This window comes from Nyctereutes procyonoides, unplaced genomic scaffold (genome assembly GCF_905146905.1).
Source record: "Nyctereutes procyonoides isolate TBG_1078 unplaced genomic scaffold, NYPRO_anot_genome, whole genome shotgun sequence".
NCBI classification, from domain to species: Eukaryota; Metazoa; Chordata; class Mammalia; order Carnivora; family Canidae; genus Nyctereutes; species Nyctereutes procyonoides.
The window spans coordinates 36476849-36494957 of NW_026575051.1; the positions used below are offsets into that span (position 1 = coordinate 36476849).

The 18109-nt window shown below is 40.1% G+C and overlaps 1 pseudogene; it reads right to left on the bottom strand.

Moving 5' to 3' along the window:
- Positions 1-3863: 3863 nt before the first annotated feature.
- Positions 3864-18109, bottom strand: part of LOC129512383 (splicing factor 3A subunit 3-like) — a 99259-nt pseudogene continuing 85013 nt past the window's right edge.

Consider the following 18109-nt stretch of genomic DNA (forward strand, 5'->3'; position numbering starts at 1 on the left):
TTGAATCCAAAACTCGGGAACCAAGAATGGTATAAGTTTCTGTCTGAGTCTGAAAATCTAAGAATCAGGAAAGTGGATTGTATAAGTTCTGAGTTGGGTTCCAAAGAAGATTGATGTTCTAAGTTAAAAATGATTAGATAGAGAGAGTCAATTCCCTCTTACTCTGCCTTTTTGTTCTATTCAGGCCTTCAATAGATTGGATGAGGCCCACCCACACTGGGGACGGCAATAGAAACACCCTCACAGACATACCCAGAATGATGTTTAACAAATATCTAAACACTCTGTGGCCCAGTCAAGTTGACATGATAAAATGAGCCATTACACCCCATAAATCCAATGACTGATCTCATGTATCTCTGCATCCATTAAGATAGGTACTTTGCTGGGTTTTTCATTGAATTCCCAGCACCTACCACAATACCTGGCATAAATATTAAATAAATATTTACTACTCAACCAGTTGAGGAGTTTGTTGGATTAATATATGAGTAAATGGAGAGAGGGAGGGGCAAGATGGCGGAAGAGCAGGGTCCCCAAGTCACCTGTCCCCACCAAGTTACCTAGATAACCTTCAAACCATCCTGAAAATCTACGAATTCAGCCTGAGATGTAAAGAGAGACCAGCTGGAATGCTACAGTGAGAAGAGTCCGCGCTTCTATCAAGGTAGGAAGACGGGGGAAAAGAAATAAAGAAACAAAAGGCCTCCGAGGGGGAGGGGCCCCGCGAGGAGCCGGGCTGAGGCCGAGGCGAGTGTCCCCAGGACAGGAGAGCCCCGTCCCCTCCCGGAGGAGCAGGAGCTGCACCAACCTTCCCGGGCGGGCGGAAAGGGGCTCGCAGGGAGGTGGAGCAGGACCCAGGAGGGCGGGGATGCCCTCGGGCTCCCTGGGACACTAACACACACCTGAGCGCAGGAGAGTGCTCCGAGCTCCCTAAGGGCTGCAGCGCGCACGGAGGGACCGACCGGAGCAGCTCGGAGGGGCTCGGGAGCCGCTCCAGGGAGGGAGCTGCAGGGCGGGAGCGCGAATCCCACAGCGCAGGCCCCGGAGCACAGGGCGCCGGGACACACAGCCCAGGATCCGGCCTCCCCCTGGGACAGGCAGAGGCCGGGAGGGCCCAGGACAGCAAGGACGCTCCTGCCCCGAGCTGAGCACATCAGCGGCCCCGCCCCGGAGCCTCCAGGCCCTGCGGACGGAGAGCCGAGAGCCCGAGCCCCGAGCCCCGTAGTTCCTGCGGAGGCTGAATCCAGGCTTCCAGAGTTGCCATAGCAACTGCTGCTGTTCCTCCCTGGGGTAAACAACCCCCGCTGAGCCCTGCAGCAGGCAGGGGCAGAGCAGCTCCCCCAAGTGCTAACACCTGAAAATCAGCACAGCAGGCCCCTCCCCCAGAAGACCAGCTGGACGGACCAGTGATACTCCCCCGTGTTCCAATACAACTTGTTTTTGGCCACTCTGCACTGAGCAAAATGACTAGAAGGAAAACCTCACTTCAAAAGAAAGAATCAGAAACAGCCCTCTCTCCCACAGAGTTACAAAATCTGGATTACACTTCAATGTCAGAAAGCCAATTCAGAAGCACCATTATACAGCTACTGGTGGCTCTAGAAAAAAGCATTAAGGCCTCACGAGACTTCATGACTGCAGAATTTAGATCCAATCAGGCAGAAATTAAAAATCAATTGAATGAGATGCAATCCAAACTAGAAGTCCTAACGACGAGGGTTAACGTGGTGGAAGAACGAGTGAGTGACATAGAAGACAAGTTGATGGCAAAGAGGGAAACTGAGGAAAAAAGAGACAGACAATTAAGGGACCATGAAGACAGATTAAGGCAAATAAATGACAGTCTGAGGAAGAAAAACCTACGTTTAATTGGGGTTCCCGAGGGCGCCGAAAGGGACAGAGGGCCAGAATATGTATTTGAACAAATCCTAGCTGAAAACTTTCCCAATCTGGGAAGGGAAACAGGCATTCAGATCCAGGAAATAGAGAGATCCCCCCCTAAAATCAATAAAAACCGTTCAACACCTCGACATCTAATAGTGAAGCTTGCAAATTCCAAAGATAAAGAGAAGATCCTTAAAGCAGCAAGAGACAAGAAGTCCCTGACTTTCATGGGGAGGAATATTAGGGTAACAGCAGACCTCTCCACAGAGACGTGGCAGGCCAGAAAGGGCTGGCAGGATATATTCAGGGTCCTAAATGAGAAGAACATGCAACCAAGAATACTTTATCCAGCAAGGCTCTCATTCAAAATGGAAGGAGAGATAAAGAGCTTCCAAGACAGGCAGGAACTGAAAGAATATGTGACCTCCAAACCAGCTCTGCAAGAAATTTTAAGGGGGACTCTTAAAACTCCCCTTTAAGAAGAAGTTCAAGTAACTCTGAACGTGAACGGGCTTAATGACCCCATCAAAAGGCGCAGAGTTTCAGACTGGATAAAAAAACAGGACCCATCTATTTGCTGTCTACAAGAGACTCATTTTAGACAGAAGGACACCTACAACCTGAAAATAAAAGGTTGGAGAACCATTTACCATTCAAATGGTTCTCAAAATATACCCTAAAAACTATAGAACACTTCTGAAAGAAATTGAGGAAGACACAAAGAGATGGAAAAATATTCCATGCTCATGGATTGGCAGAATTAATATTGTGAAAATGTCAATGTTACCCAGGGCAATTTACACGTATAATGCAATCCCTATCAAAATACCATGGACTTTCTTCAGAGAGTTGGAACAAATTATTTTAAGATTTGTGTGGAATCAGGAAAGATCCCAAACAGCCAGGGGAATTTTAAAAAAAGAAAACCATATCTGGGGGCATCACAATGCCAGATTTCAGGTTGTACTACAAAGCTGTGTTCATCAAGACAGTGTGGTACTGGCACAAAAACAGACATATAGATCAATGGAACAGAACAGAGAACCCAGAAGTGGACCCTGAACTTTATGCTCAACTAATATACAATAAAGGAGGAAAGACGATCCACTAGAAGAAAGACAGTCTCTTCAATAAATGGTGCTGGGAAGATTGGACATCCACATGCAGAAGAATGAAACTGGACCACTCTCTTGCACCATACACAAAGATAAACTCAAAATGGATGAAAGATCTAAATGTGAGACAAGATTCCATCAAAATCCCAGAGAAGAACTCAGGCAACACCCTTTTTGAACTTGGCCACAGTAACCGGAGAAGGACAAACAGTGTATGTTCTCATTCATTTGGGGAATATGAATAATAGCGAAAGGGAATATAAGGGAAGGGAGAAGAAATGTGTGAGAAATATCAGAAAGGGAGACAGAACATAAAGACTTCTAACTCTGGGAAATGAACTAGGGGTGGTGGAGGGGGAGGAGGGTGGGGGGTGGGGGTGAATGGGTGACGGGCACTGAGGGGTACACTTGACGGGATGAGCACTGGGTGTTATTCTGTATGTTGGTAAATTGAACACCAATAAAAATTAATTTATAAAAAAAAATAATATATGAGTAAATGACTAGATGAATTAATGAATGCAAAGTTGTTTAATACATGAATACAAAAAACACTGTGTTTCCTCCACTCCATTGTTAGCCATTTTTTGTTTTGTTTTGTTTTGTTTTTTTGGCTTTCGAACAAGACACATTCAGAAGAAGGACTGGGTTTATTTTCTGACAGAATCTTTTAATATAAAACAAAGATAAAACACATCTCAGCCCTGCAACCTGCCAGCATGCCTTGGTTTTCACAAGACACACGCTAGACCTTAAGACTAAGTACGAGAGTCTTTAAGGAGCATTTGGTTGGGAGAAATAGAAAAAGGAGATTTCAGGTAAGCCTGGGCAAACCCAGAAGCTGAGCTACATCCCTGAACACTAGAGCAGTCCTTGTCTCTTCAGGTCCTCATAGGTTTTCTTATTCACCACGTTCCCGCTGGAGTCTTCATATTCTTCCTCAGTGTCAGGCTGCCATCGCTCTGATGCCTTCTGCAGTTTCAGCTTGGCCCACAAGGAGACAGCATCTTCGATCTGTGTCACGTTAGCGAAGTGGGCAGTGTTTGGGATGCCCAAACACCTCATGCCGTGGGCATGACGCCACTCAGCAAAGTGCCGCTGGAAGGCCTTGGGACCTCGGTACGTGTAATTTCCACAAATCTCACAGTTATAGTTGATGTTTAGACCATGAAGCTTATACAGCCAGTAGGGAATAGGTTTTCCATCCCAGCCGAGGGGCAGGGTTTGGGGGTTGTAAATGATCTCATTCTCCTCATCTTCACTTTCACTCTCACTGATCTACTCTTCCTCTTTTTCTTCTCGTTCCTCCCCTGGCCTCGCCTGCTTGTGTTGTACATTTTCATGCATGAGATGCCGCTGTTCCCCAAGAATCTCTACATATTCATAGATCTGGGCTTCTAGGAAGGCGGTGTCTTTGTTCCTCTCAGTGTCTCGCTTGGTGCGAGTCTTTGGGATTTTTGGCAAACAGGGAGGTGTCAAGTGACTCCAGGGACTTTCCTTTGGTGCTGAAGAGCCTCTGGGCTCGCTCTTCTAGGGTCCCACCACACTTCAAGCCTAGAGCTAAGAGTGCAGATTTCAATCTTTCCAGACCCAGGGAGGCCAACTCCTCCCAAGAAGAGAATGCAGACAGGTCAAGATGGGCTCCAGCATGGGTCAGGGCACTGCTTGTCTCTTTCGGCCATCCAGGAAAGGTACCATTCCCCCACTTCTCAAATTCATTCTGAATCTTCCCAAAAAGTTCGTTCTGATCTTGGAGGGGCTTGACTCGATCTGTGTAATCTTGAAGGTACTCAAGCAGCATCTCCAGGTATCTCTTATATTCAGCATTTTTCCTCTCTTTAGGAATCTCAAATAACTGGTCAAAGATGGACAGATAGGTAATATAATCCAGTTTCTCTGAGGCCTTGAGATTAATGTATTTGAGGTAACGGTCATGGAGGTTGAGGTAACGACCATATCCCTCTTCATCTGTGAACTCCACCAAGTTTTGTGCCTCTTCACTTGGATTCTCTCGAGCCTTCAGAAGCTCCTCAAATTCCACTGACATTGGCACACAGATCTCATTTGGGTGTTTCCGATGGAATTCTTTTATTTGCTTGAGTCTATTATAAAATTCAGCAAATTCATTGGGTCCTGAAATGGCATTGAGTTCCTCCTTTCCTAACCCATTGTTATCATCATACAAATCCCGCAGGTTCCCACTCACTTCCATATACCTATCCTGCATGGCCCGTGTTCGGTGGTCGGAATTGATCTGGTCCCAGAGCGTGGACTTCTTAGTGAGCATCTCTTTGGCCATGACGTCCATGAGCCGTTCCTTCTCCTCGTGGTACCACCGCTGCTGCTCCAGAGACGTCTCCAAGTTTCCTCCGCGGCGGGTTCGGACCCCCGACGCGGCCCATTGTTAGCCATTTTCATAAACTATTGTTCTTCTTTTTCTAATCAACAGTACCTTCATCTGGCATTTTGTAAAGTAGCTTTAGACATAGCTTTAGATTTTATAATTTTTCTTGGCATGGTTATAACACTCATCCTAGTGAATTGTGATTGTGTAGCTGTATGTCTGTGTTAGCCTGAGCTTAATTACTTTACTTTTTGTTAACCGTAGCACTTTCACTGTGTCACTGTATCAGGTGCTCAGTAAATTTGTGCTGCATAAGAATCAAATTAAATTGCTTCTTTATCCCTTTACCATCCTTCTTCTCCCCCTGTTGTGAGGAATCTGCTCAATGCCCATGTTCTTCTTCCTCTTTGCCACCTGAGCCTTGGTGGTTCTGAGTGGGCATATACGGAAGACTGGTCTTTGTGTTCAGGTGTTCCAAAGCAGATCTCCAGATGAGGGCATATGAAGTATATGTATTGGAAAAGGGTGGAATCAGGGGAGGAGAATGATCCCCTTCTGCTACATTCATGAATTCTATTCTGTGATGGCCAATTTAACTTTTTTTTTCTTTTTACCTCATTTTACATGCATTTGAGATGAACTGGCTTTCTAGAGATCAAATATCTGGCCTAGGAAAATCTAGCCATAAGCTTCCCATAGCCCAGCGGATAAATTCCAAATCCTTTTAATACATTTGTGAAGTCCTTCTTGACTTGGCCTTTTCATCTCTAGGTTCTAGTCACCAGAAGCCTCTTATAGACCTTTGAATCCATGATTTTTTCTTCTCTGTTTCTGCCTAGAATACCCCACATGTCCCCTTTCCTTGCTCCCTTTTTTTTCTGGTCATTAGAAGTTTCCATAGGCTCCCAGGGAGGCACTTAGAGGACAGCTGAGGTGAGATCCAGGGGGTCAGAACGGAAGCTTTTGAGCAAGATGATTAGTTGCGAACAGTATAGTTGACCCAAATTCCTCACACTCTGAAAGTTTTAACAAATTTGTCCCTCAGATTGACAGCTCATTAATGTCATCAGCAAGCTAATAAACCTCAAAAATGTTTTTTTAAAGATTTTATTTATTTATTTGAGAGAGAGACAGCATGAGAAGGAAAGAGAGCAGGAGCAGGGAAAAGAGGCAGAGGGAGAGGGAGAAGCAGACTCCCCACTGAGCAGGGAGCCAGACGCGGAGCTTGATTCCAGGACCCTGAGATCATGACCTGAGCTGAAGGCAGATGCTTAACCAACTGAGTCACCCAGGTGCCTTTCATAATGTTTTCTTTTTTTTTTTTTTTTTGAGATTTTATTTATTTATGATAGACATAGAGAGAGAGAGAGAGAGAGAGAGAGAGAGAGAGAGGCAGAGACATAGGCAGAGGGAGAAGCAGGCTCCATGTAGGGAGCCCCACACAGGACTCTATCCCAGAACTCCAGGATCACGCCCTGAGCCAAAGGCAGACGCTCAACTGCTGAGCCACCCAGGTGTCCTTCAAAATGTTTTTCAATTATGCTAGGCTTCATTGGAAGAATTTTTAACTGAACATTTCCTTCCTTCCTAAATGTATTCTTGAATTAAAATAATTCTTTTTTAAAAGATTTTATTTATTTATTAATGAGACAGAGAGAGAGAGAGAGGCAGAGACACAGGCAGAGGGAGAAGCAGACTCCATGCAGGAAGTCCAATGTGGGACTCGATCCTGGGACTCCAGGATCAACCACTGTGCCACCCAGGTCCCCAAAATCATTCTTTTATTAACTTCTTTCATGCGCAAAATGCAAGTAACCCAGACAGTTAAAGAAACTCTTGTATCAAAAGCAAAATATTGATACAAAACACCATTTTGGTTATCATGAATATGTTTCACATCTTAAATCCACTGAAAAATGCTGAGAGAGAGCAAGAGAGAGAGAAGACTCACAGAGGAAGTCTATACTAATCATATATCAAAGTACCCTGAGTCTCTCAGTCCCTTCTTGGCCAACCAGGACTGCTCCCAGCAACACTTTCTTTCACTGCAGACTCTACTCTTGGTTACTGATGGGAGGGTTTTGTGCCATCTTTCTGTTAGCCTGCTCATCATTTCTCACTTAGATTTGGCAGTCAGGATTTGGCTTGCCTGGATGCCAAAGGCAGAGGCAAACCCATCATCTGTAGGAGTGTGAAAAGAGAGGCTTCAGTTAACCTCAGCACACTCTATGTGTACCCCTTTCAGACATAAGAAGGTTCCTTGTTGGGGAGTAGGGGAAAACATAAGAGCATAATGATGTCCCTTAAAATATAATGCACATTGGAAAGTCATCTTATAAATGACCTACCTCTCACTGCAAACAGAACTCCCCACTTGATGTCCCAAACAGGTCAGAAATAATTCTTGCTTTTTGAGATAAACATAATAACATTTTTTTTTCACTTTTCTATTTTTCAAATGTGTGGATATAGAACTTCCCAGTGAGGACATAAAGAAAAAACCCATTTTCTGTATTTTTTCCATCATTATGAGTATAAAACTTTGATTTTCATTCAATCAACTTTAATTATTTCTTTCTCTTAAAAAGTTATTCATTTGGAACAAGTTTTGCTTGAAAACTTTTGTCTCAAGGGAGCTATCCTACCAGAGTAAACAAATAGAAGTAAAATCTCTGCCTTGAAATTTCTTAGTTTATTTCTTCTCAGATTATCTCTCTTTGTCCTGTTCAAACGTATGGGCTTCCTCAAATCCAAAACTCAGGATTGTTTTGAAAGGAAATTAATACACAGGGAAGAAATCCTAAAGAAATGGAAATGACTAAAAAAAATAAATGGAAATGACTTTACTCAGATATTTCTTTTTTTGGTCACTACCAACTATCTTTGCAATTTACAGAAAACAAATCGAAAAGTCTCAGATCCCACATCTCATTGAGCCTTATAACAAATGCTTCTTTTGGGCTAGTGTTTCTCTTAAGACATCTTTTTTTCTGATTAATACCTTGTTTATTATTAAGCCTAAGCAAAACAGACTATTTAATGGTGACCAAAAGAGTTATTTTACCCAATATCATCTGCCCACTCAAAAAGCCCAAATTACTTTTTGTTTGTTTTTGGAGAAATGTCCAATTATATATGAAAACTTTTGGGAAACATGGCCAACCACTGCCTAAACTTTTCAATAAGAATTCTCTTAATTTTCATTCCTTAAAAAATATTAACATCTCTAGATTCTGATGATACGAAGCCAATTAAATTGTCTGTATGCATTTGTAGGGTATTTTACTTTGTGTATTTTGCATTACCTTGCTGAAAGCCAAGTTCTAGGAATAATTAACTCCTAAACAGACAAATTATCTTTAGTGAGATAATTGTTGAGTCTTTAAAGCTAAATAGTTTGTGTTAAATGTGGCGCTCATCAAAAAACAATACTTTAATACTTTTCTAGATTTGCTCCATTGAAATAATTGCCTAGCCTATAGGTTAGGCCTTCTCTGTTTTCCATGCTTTCGCTTTTCTCATTTTGTCCAAGTTCCTCAGGAATTTTTTAAAAAAGATTTTATTTATTTATTCATGAGAGATAGAAAGAGAGAGGCAGAGGGAGAAGCAGGCTCCATGCAAGGAGCCTGATGTGGGACTTGAACCCAGGACTCTAGGATCACGCCCTGGGCCAAAGGCAGGTGCTAAGCCTCTGAGCCACCCGGGAATCCCCAGGAATTTTTAACTAGGTAAGGAATTCATTCACATTCTCAGCTCCACCTGTACATCTTGTTAATCTAAAGTAGTTACATTAATGTAGACATAAGTAATCTGTATTATTTATTAAACTGTCTAAAATTTTAAGAGCAACCATAATATTTTAAATAACCTACAATACTTTGTTATATCATTAATGTCAACCATATAAGAGTATTTGTATCTTAATTTATTTTTTCCATTTTCTTTTCTTTTTTTTCATCATAAGTATTTCTTTAATCCCCAACTCTTATTTCCCCCATTCCACCTTCCCTCTGATATCTACCAGATTATTCTCTATGGTTAAGAGTCAATTTCTTGGTTTGTCTCTTCTTTCCTTCCCTCACTCATTTGTTTTGTATCTTTTTTTAAAAAAAGATTTTATTTATTTATTCATTAGAGACACACACACACACACACACACAGAGAGAGAGAGAGAGAGAGAGGCAGAGACACAGGTAGAGGGAGAAGCAGGCTCCATGCAGGGAGCCCAATGTGGGACTCGATCCCCGGACTCCAGGATCACGTGCTGAGCTGAAGGCAGATGCCTAACAGCTGAGCCACCCAGACACACACACAGAGAAAGTGTTTTGTATCTTAAATTCCACATACCAGTTAGATCATACACTTGTCTTTCTCTGACTGACTTATTTTGCTTAGCATTTTATTCTCTAGCTCATCCATGTTGTTGCAAAAGGTAAGATTTCATTTTTATGGCTGAATAATATTCCTTAAGACATATTTTTAATTGAAAACTTTCTATTATTCCATTTCAATTTTACTCCTTTATACATTTCTATAATAACTTAATTTTCATTTTCTTTAAAAAATTTAATTATCTATCAATCAAATTACCACCTATTAAATGCTTTTATGTATAAATCATCTTATTGGTTCTGAAGTAAGAATACACATGATACAGTCTCAATCTAAAGGAGTCTGTGTTCTAGTTGATAAGGAAAAAATAAGTATAATAGAACCTATTTAAATAAAAATCTGTGATTTTATCATTCACATAGTGAATGTAAAATATTCAAAATATCATATATAAATTAATTTATTGAATGAATGGTTTAAAAAGGGTTCCAGGGATGCCTGGGTGGCTCAGAGGTTGAGCGTCTGCTTTCAGCTCAGGGCATGATCCTGGGTCCTGGGATTGAGTCCCGCATCGGGCTCCCTGTGAGGACCCTGCCTCTCCCTCTGCCTCTGTCTCTGCCTCTCTCTGTGTGTCTCTCATAAACAAATAAAATCTTCTTAAAAAAATAAAAAGAAAATAAAAAAGGTTCCAGTCTGATTGCCCTCAGGCTAAGGGTGTGCAATATACATATTTGATAATTTAAATGTATAAGAGACAACACTTACAAATTAGAAATTTTCACATTGACATTGCAAGATTCTTTTAAAAATCAGCACTCATGGCAACATTGGGCTCACATTCCCATGTGGCATTGTGAGTTGGCCTGAAAGGAGGCAGATCTATTTAGATGAGACATGTTTGTGCAACACTGAGGCTCCATGTAATGGGTTACCTTGTTACATCCAGCCCAGCTCATTCATTATGATCCTGGCCTCTGTATGCCGTAAAGTTTGCAACCTCTGTGTTAAACTGATAACTGCTATGGGCTTTTGGAAGAGAGACATACCACAGACTTGGGTTCTAAGGTCCAAAAGAAGATAAGAAGTCCTAGATTTCAGGGACTAGACAACAGGATGACTTGAACAAAAGCCCAAAGACAAGAAAGCAGAAGGTATGTTTCCTGAGAAACAGGTAATCCAGTTGGCTAGGTTGCTCAACTGAGTGTAGCACCCAAGGGTTCTTGCGGATAGTGACACTAGTATACAATTTTATCGAACTAATCTGTCCCCTAAATCATTGCAGTCTGACTACTTTACACTCAGGACTTGCTTTTCCTGCTAGTCTGCTTAACCTCAAAAGTAGTAATCCTCAGTGACTTCCACTCAATGTGATTAATCCATAGCAGACGTGATCTCCCTGGCATGGCTGATGACTGGTGGTCAGAGCCACTACTGCTAGGTAATATGCATGGGCCCCTATAGGGGATAAGTAAGTAAGATTACCTTCTCATGTGGCTACCCCCATAAACCCATCTGATAAATAGCTGTCAAACACTGCCGTTTTAAAGTTCAAGAAGTCTGTTTCTGGATCGTACTAAAGTTGAGAGCATTATAATTTAAATACTTGAGTTTTTATTTGTTTAAAGAAGGTATTGGGATTATATAGCAGGAAAAATAGAGCATATGACAGAAAATTTTAAGTGAGCTTAACTGTTTACAGTTTTCAAAGAGTTTTTTTTTTTTTCTGGTTTAGTTCATTTTTCCTGAAACTTAACGATTACTGTGAGTAAAGAAAAGCAAAGTATAAAAGGACTATTCCTTTTACAAGGAGTGGTCCTTGTAAAATGAAACGTGAAAACACAACAAAAAAGTACCTATGAAGTAGCTGATTGCTATTTTTCCCAAAATACTGAATGATGTCAATCTGTAAAAATGAATTGCTTCACTTTCGAGGTAATTCAGTTGCTGTGTGTAAATTCAGTGAATACGATTGTCTTTATTATTGACATTAGTTTTTGTGGAAAAAAGTTTAGTGTGCACTTTGGAATGTTCTGCATCTCATCCCTTTGAAATTTCATCTGGTCCCAATTACCATCTGCTCCTAATTTGATTCAGCGGCAGAGAATGAGCTGAGCTTCTGTATTCAAGCTGAAGCAGACATATTTTATTAGGCCTCATTCTGGTGTTGTTCTTTATATGTCAGCTAAAGTCTACAGAAAACTTAATATAGACTGAACAACTTTATGAAGTTCTGTTAAAAATACATAGAGCAACCAACATTTGCATAATGTATGTAATGACCTCTTAGCTGTCAAATTCACCCAAAGCTGTCGTGTGACTTTTTAGTTAGTCAAATAAATAAGTTGGAGTTCCTGCCATAGCTCTTATTTTATATCATTTTATTTTTCTTTCCACATCAGAATTGTTATCATACAGAAATGGAACTGATTCATTTAGAATAGACTGGGCCCTCATAGGGTCCTTTTGAAATCTCCACTCAGTTCAGTTCATCTAATTTGTAAGGATCATTGCTATGTACCAGGCATAGACCAGCGCTGGCCCAGAGCACTGAATGTGATTGACAGAGCTCTTGCCTTCCCTGAGTTTCCAGGCTTTTGGAGAAGACAGACATTGCTGTGACGACCTACAAACCAAACCAGTCTTTATAGTTCAAAAGAGTTGTTTTTTTCACTGCTTGCCACTGTCCTGTACCCACAGTGTCCTTGAATGCTGGTCAAAACAGAACTGGGTGTGATCTGCCCTGGTTGTATTCACCACAGGCATCGAGATGTGGCATGTGGATGCTCCCCAGGCAACTCTGGTTCCAAGCCTTCTTTTTCCATCCAGACAAAAAAACCATCCATTCATCTAAGGCAACCATGGTTGGCAACTATGGCCTGCAGGCCAAAACTGGCCTACTGCCTGTTTTTGCATGCTCCACAAACCAAGAATGGTTTTACATTTTTAAATAGTTGAAAACAAGTCAAAAGAAGAATATTTCATGACACATGGAAACAATGTGAAAATAAAATTTCAGTGTCCATAAATAAAGTTATATTAGAATATAGTCATGTTTATTCATTTACATATTATCTATGTCTGCTTTCTTGCTCCATAGCAGAGTTGAGTAGTTGCAACAGAAATCATAATGGCCCAGAAAACCAAAATTATTCTCTGCCTGGCACCTTATAGGGAAGATTGCTGACCCCTGATCAAACGGGTCATGTTATTTATGTCTTTTCTGATTTTTCCCACCCATCTCTTCACTTTATAATACAGACCATGCTATATGTCAGCACCTTATTTATCCTCTAGTCCCTGAACTTTTCCTCCAACAACTGCATGACAACCTCACCTTACAAAAGCTCCATAGCTCATTTTTCTAAACAGGGAAGAGAGATGATAGTCCCCTAGCAAGCCAAACACCTAGCACCCCTGTAAATTTGACCTGAGTTCTTTGAGACTCATAGCATGATAGAATCCATGCATCTATACTTAGGGTGTCTCAATTTTAAGGACAAAAATTGCATTCTTCTAAGTAGCTTTTCCATGCCACTACTTTGAAGAGGCTGACTCCATAATACATTTTAATAAGATGTTTTGGCTTGTCAATTTTCTAAAATCATCAGGGATTATGTTACATAATTTTAAATACATTTGGCTACCATCTTTATTTAGTATTAGTTGTCCTCTAAAACTTCTTTAAAAAAAAAAAAGATTGTACTTATTTTTTCATGAGAGACACACAGAGAGAGAGGCAGAGACACAGGCAGAGGGAGCAGCAGGCTCCATGCAGGGAGCCCGATGTGGGACTAGATCACGGGACTCCGGGACCAAGCCCTGAGCTGTAGGCAGACACTCGACCACTGAGCCACCCAGGGATCCACTCCTCTAAAATTTCTAAGAGGGAGGCCTGGGTGGCTCAGCGGTTGAGCATCTGCCTTCAGCTCAGGTTGTGATCTCGCAGTCCCTGGATCAGGTCCCCCATCGGGCTCCCTGCATGGAGCTTACTTTTCCCTCTGCCTCTGCCTCTCTCTCTCTCTCTGTCTCTCATGAATAAATAAATACAATCTTAAAAAAAATAAAACTTCTAAGAATTGCTATAAACAGGAATTCCTGGATAGGTGATATATTCTTCAAATGGCAAAATCTGACAATGGGATAGCTGATTCTAATAAGCACTTATTTAGTTATCTAGTTATACTATGCACTTACTGAAAGTGCCCAGGATATGACAGTCATAACTGATCCACAGGATCAGGAGTGGGTTATATTATTTAGAATAAATTTCTTGGGGATCCCTGGGTGGCTCAGTGGTTTAGCACCTGCCTTCGGCCCACATTGTGATCCTGGAGTCCTGGGATTGAGTCCCGCATCAGGCTCCCTGCATGGAGCCTGCTTCTCCCTCTGCCTGTGTCTCTGTCTCTCTCTCTCTGTGTGTCTCTCATGAATAAATAAATAAAATCTTAAAAAAATAAATGTCTTTATTTTTCATATTTATCTCCATGAAATATGCATAACCTAATAGAACTATACTATTATCCATTTTAATATTTTCTTCACACAGATAATCATGGCAATATTTTTCTTATAATCTCACATGCCATTAAAAAGCTTACTTTAAAATATAATGAGGGCATCCCGGGGGGCTCAGCGGCTTAGCGCTGCCTTCAGCCCAGGGTGTGATCCTGGAGACCCAGGATCGAGTCCCACGTCGGGCTCCCTGCATGGAGCCTGCTTCTCACTCTGCCTGTGTCTCTGCCTCTCTCTGTGTGTGTGTGTCTCTCGTGAATAAATAAAATCTTTAAAAAAATAAAAAATAAATAAAAAAATAATGAAAACTGCATTTGGTTCTCTTAATCCTAGATAATATTGCAGTAAGTTAAATGCATTTAAAGCATTGATATTAGATTCTTATTCCTGACAAATAATGTTTGATCATGAAGTAATACAGTTTGGGGCCAAGAAAAAATTATTACATTTAACCTAACTCTTTGAGGACTATCCAAATGCTTTCACTACCTATCAAAGACACTTTTCCAATTGTTAATATTGAATGCATTTGTGTATTAATTTAAATAATATGTGCGAGCAACAGGCATCTAATATTCGGCTTATGAGGAAAGGAAAAAAATAAGCTGTAAAGTTCTTCCTGGAAAGATGAAAGAAACAGTTACATGTCTTGATAACTTTTAGAGTATATACAGCAGTGGCCAGGGGTGAAACTGAAGTGGATCCTCTCCCTCAAATATGACTCATTCTTGAGAAAACATGAACAAATAGGTCTAATTTCTTACATGTATCTTAAAGAGCCAATAATCTATGCTAAAAGGTAGAGCTTTTTTTGGTCTGTGTTTCTGCCAGGTAGTTTCTGAGACTAAAATGGGTAGCGAAAGCAATGGTCTGGCCTTGCTCTGTGGGACAGACAACCACTTCTCCATTGAGCAGAATTGATGTTGACACGTCACAGAGATGGAAATTGAAACCCAAGCATTTATGTCCCTTTCCCAGAGCCTGTGGTTCATCAGTATCTGAACCTGGATCTTAGGGATCTTCTTTTGCTAAGCCTGGGACCAGACCAAGAGGATACACGGCACAGTGCTTTTGACCATCTTGACCAGAACCACAAAGTACTGGAAAGATCTCAGGAATGGATGTTCTCTACTGATTTCCAAACCTTAGGTATGTCCTTTTAGGTAAGTGTTAGGAAAAATATGATGCCTCTAAAAGAAGTTTCCAAGCCACAAAAACTACATAGAACTGAGACAATGTTTGACCTCATGCCCGCCTAATTTGTGAAATATTATTGTTGCCTATGTTTTTATTATGCTGCTTCAAAGAACACATCTCCTTTGCCTTTATGTCTCTAAGGAACTTCAACATATGAGTTCTCTAGGATAGAATAAGAAGTGGAAACATCTAAAGGTTAACTAGTTTCTTGAGATATTAGTAATCATACCAAGTAAGTGAAGCACTGCCCAATCGCAGTATTCAATATCTACTTGACTTGTTCTTAATATACTTGTGCATTATTTTTCTAGAGCAAGATGCTGAGTCTACAATTAATTTTAGGTGAATGAATTATGAGTTACTCACAACCTGCCTCCAAAATCTTATAATCTAGTGGAAGAAACAAATTTCTCAGTAAATTAATTCAATATTACATAGCACGAGCTAACTGAGAAGTACCAGGGATTGTGGGAGAGATACTTAGTTAACTTAGTCCTGATAAAAATGCTCGAGGAAGGAAAAGCTACCCTAGTTGTAAGTTCCAGTAAGAATAAGCTATATTCATTGCATAGTAGCCTGAGCAAGCCCATGAAGTATGAAATTGCATAATGTATACATTCTATAGTATACAGCAAAATATGGGAGAAAAAGAAAGATGAGGCTGAAGAGGGAGGTTAGGCCTCAGCCACAGAGGGATTATTTTCTGCCTCACTAAGAAACTTGATTCCAGAGATATCAGGACACCACTAGAGAAGAGTTATGGTAGTAATACCTTCACTTGAACTAAACTTCTTAGACTAACAATTGTAGACAGAGGTTCTAAGGGAAGAGAGCATAGAGGTAGGGAGACAATGTGGGAGGCTGTTGCACAGTCCAAACAAGAGGTGGCGAGAGTATCATTTAGGACAGTGATAGCAAGGATGAAGAGAATAAGATAGGAGAAATATTTAGAAAGGGGTCTTAGGGTAAAGTGATTGGATCGGATATGACTGAGGAAGAGAGATCCTGGCACAGTTCCCAATGTCTAGTTAGCCCACAGACAAAAACTAAGAGAGAAAGAGGAGGTTTGAGGATGTATGGATAAAAAGATAAAAGAAATTGTCATAGTTCCATAGGCATAGCAACCAGTATTTTGAATATTTTTGAAATATTTTGAAATATTTCTCTTCTGTCTTTATTTTTCACGTATTCTACACATAATGAAGTTCATACTACATTTAAAATGATTTATTTTGCTTTTTATTTGACAAAAGCATCATTTCTTACAGAAAACATTACTTCATGATATAAAAATTTAAATTATTTAAAATTAAAAAAATTCTTTTTAAACATACTTTTCAATAACTGCGTAAGTACAGTTATCAAACAATTAATAACTACATATGGTGGATTTAACATAATTTTCTTAGTATTGAACACCTATGAGATAAAACACTCCCTGGAAATTGAGAACTTGCAACCACAGTCTCTATAAACAACACAGGACAACTGAAGTAATGTTACCTAAAGATTTGGTTAGACTGAGGTACTTAGAAAGTACAAGGAAGGATATCAATATTCCTTAGAAACATGTAGTCCGTTCACAAGGAGTCAATCAAATGCATCTTTAGATAAAAATATAAAAAGTCTTCCTCTTATTCTATTTAAAAGATCTAAAGTCATTTGTGCTAACATAGCAATAACATTATGTTCTGGTTAGAACATGGCCCTGGAGTTCAAGAGATATATATAATCAAGAACAGAAACAATGAGCTTTGGCATTAACCTTTTTCCTTTCCTCTCTAGTGATATGGTTCACAGGAATAAAGTCTGCAGTTTAAAATAATAATGATAATAATAATAATAATAATAACAACAACAACTTCATTTCCTTGGAACTAGCTGGAACAAATCCACATTGTCAATCACATGGATAAAATGCAAGCCAAGCCGCCTTATATTTTTCAAGATAGACAGTAAATGAAATACAAGCAGCTAATATGACCAAGTGTCTATAATTCTCACTTCTCGGTTGGCATAGTCAAGAATTATTAAATATGCAGACAATATTTCCATTATTTTGGGGTTTCTTCTCTCTTTTTTTTTTTCTGTCTTTTCAAAAGGGAATGTCGGTGCATATTTTTGCCCTTTGGCTTCATCTGTTAGTAGCTCATGAAAAATGATACGTAGGTGGTTTACACTCAATGCCAGAATCAACACTCTTTCTGTTCTGAAAAGTTGAGAATTTGAAAGCATTTTTCCCTCTCATAAGGATTTACTCAAGTATTTATATATCCTGTAATAGTTGGCATTAGTAATCTTATTCCTTCATATTTTTGGACATTTTTATTTAGAATAACATGCTTCACAACCAAAGAAGCAAACTATCAATGAATACAACTTTATTTTCAATTATTTTTCTTCACATCACTGTGGAAGTTGCATTTAAATATGTTTCACACATATGTCCTATTTTCCACAAGTGGAAATTCTAGTAGTTCAAGAGGATTATGATGCTATATTTAGAACTGCTTAATATTCACTGACTGGTGAAGACCCAGTACAAACAAAGAACATTGTTTGTGTACAAAATATTGGTTCGCTGTATGCTTGGACAATTAGGATTGAGGGTGTTGAATGGGCTGTTACAAGCAGACACGTTGGGTATGTGTTATGTATAAACAAGTGTGTAGAAAAAAATATAGCTGCTCAAAGGTATAGGAATAGAGCTATTCCATAAAGT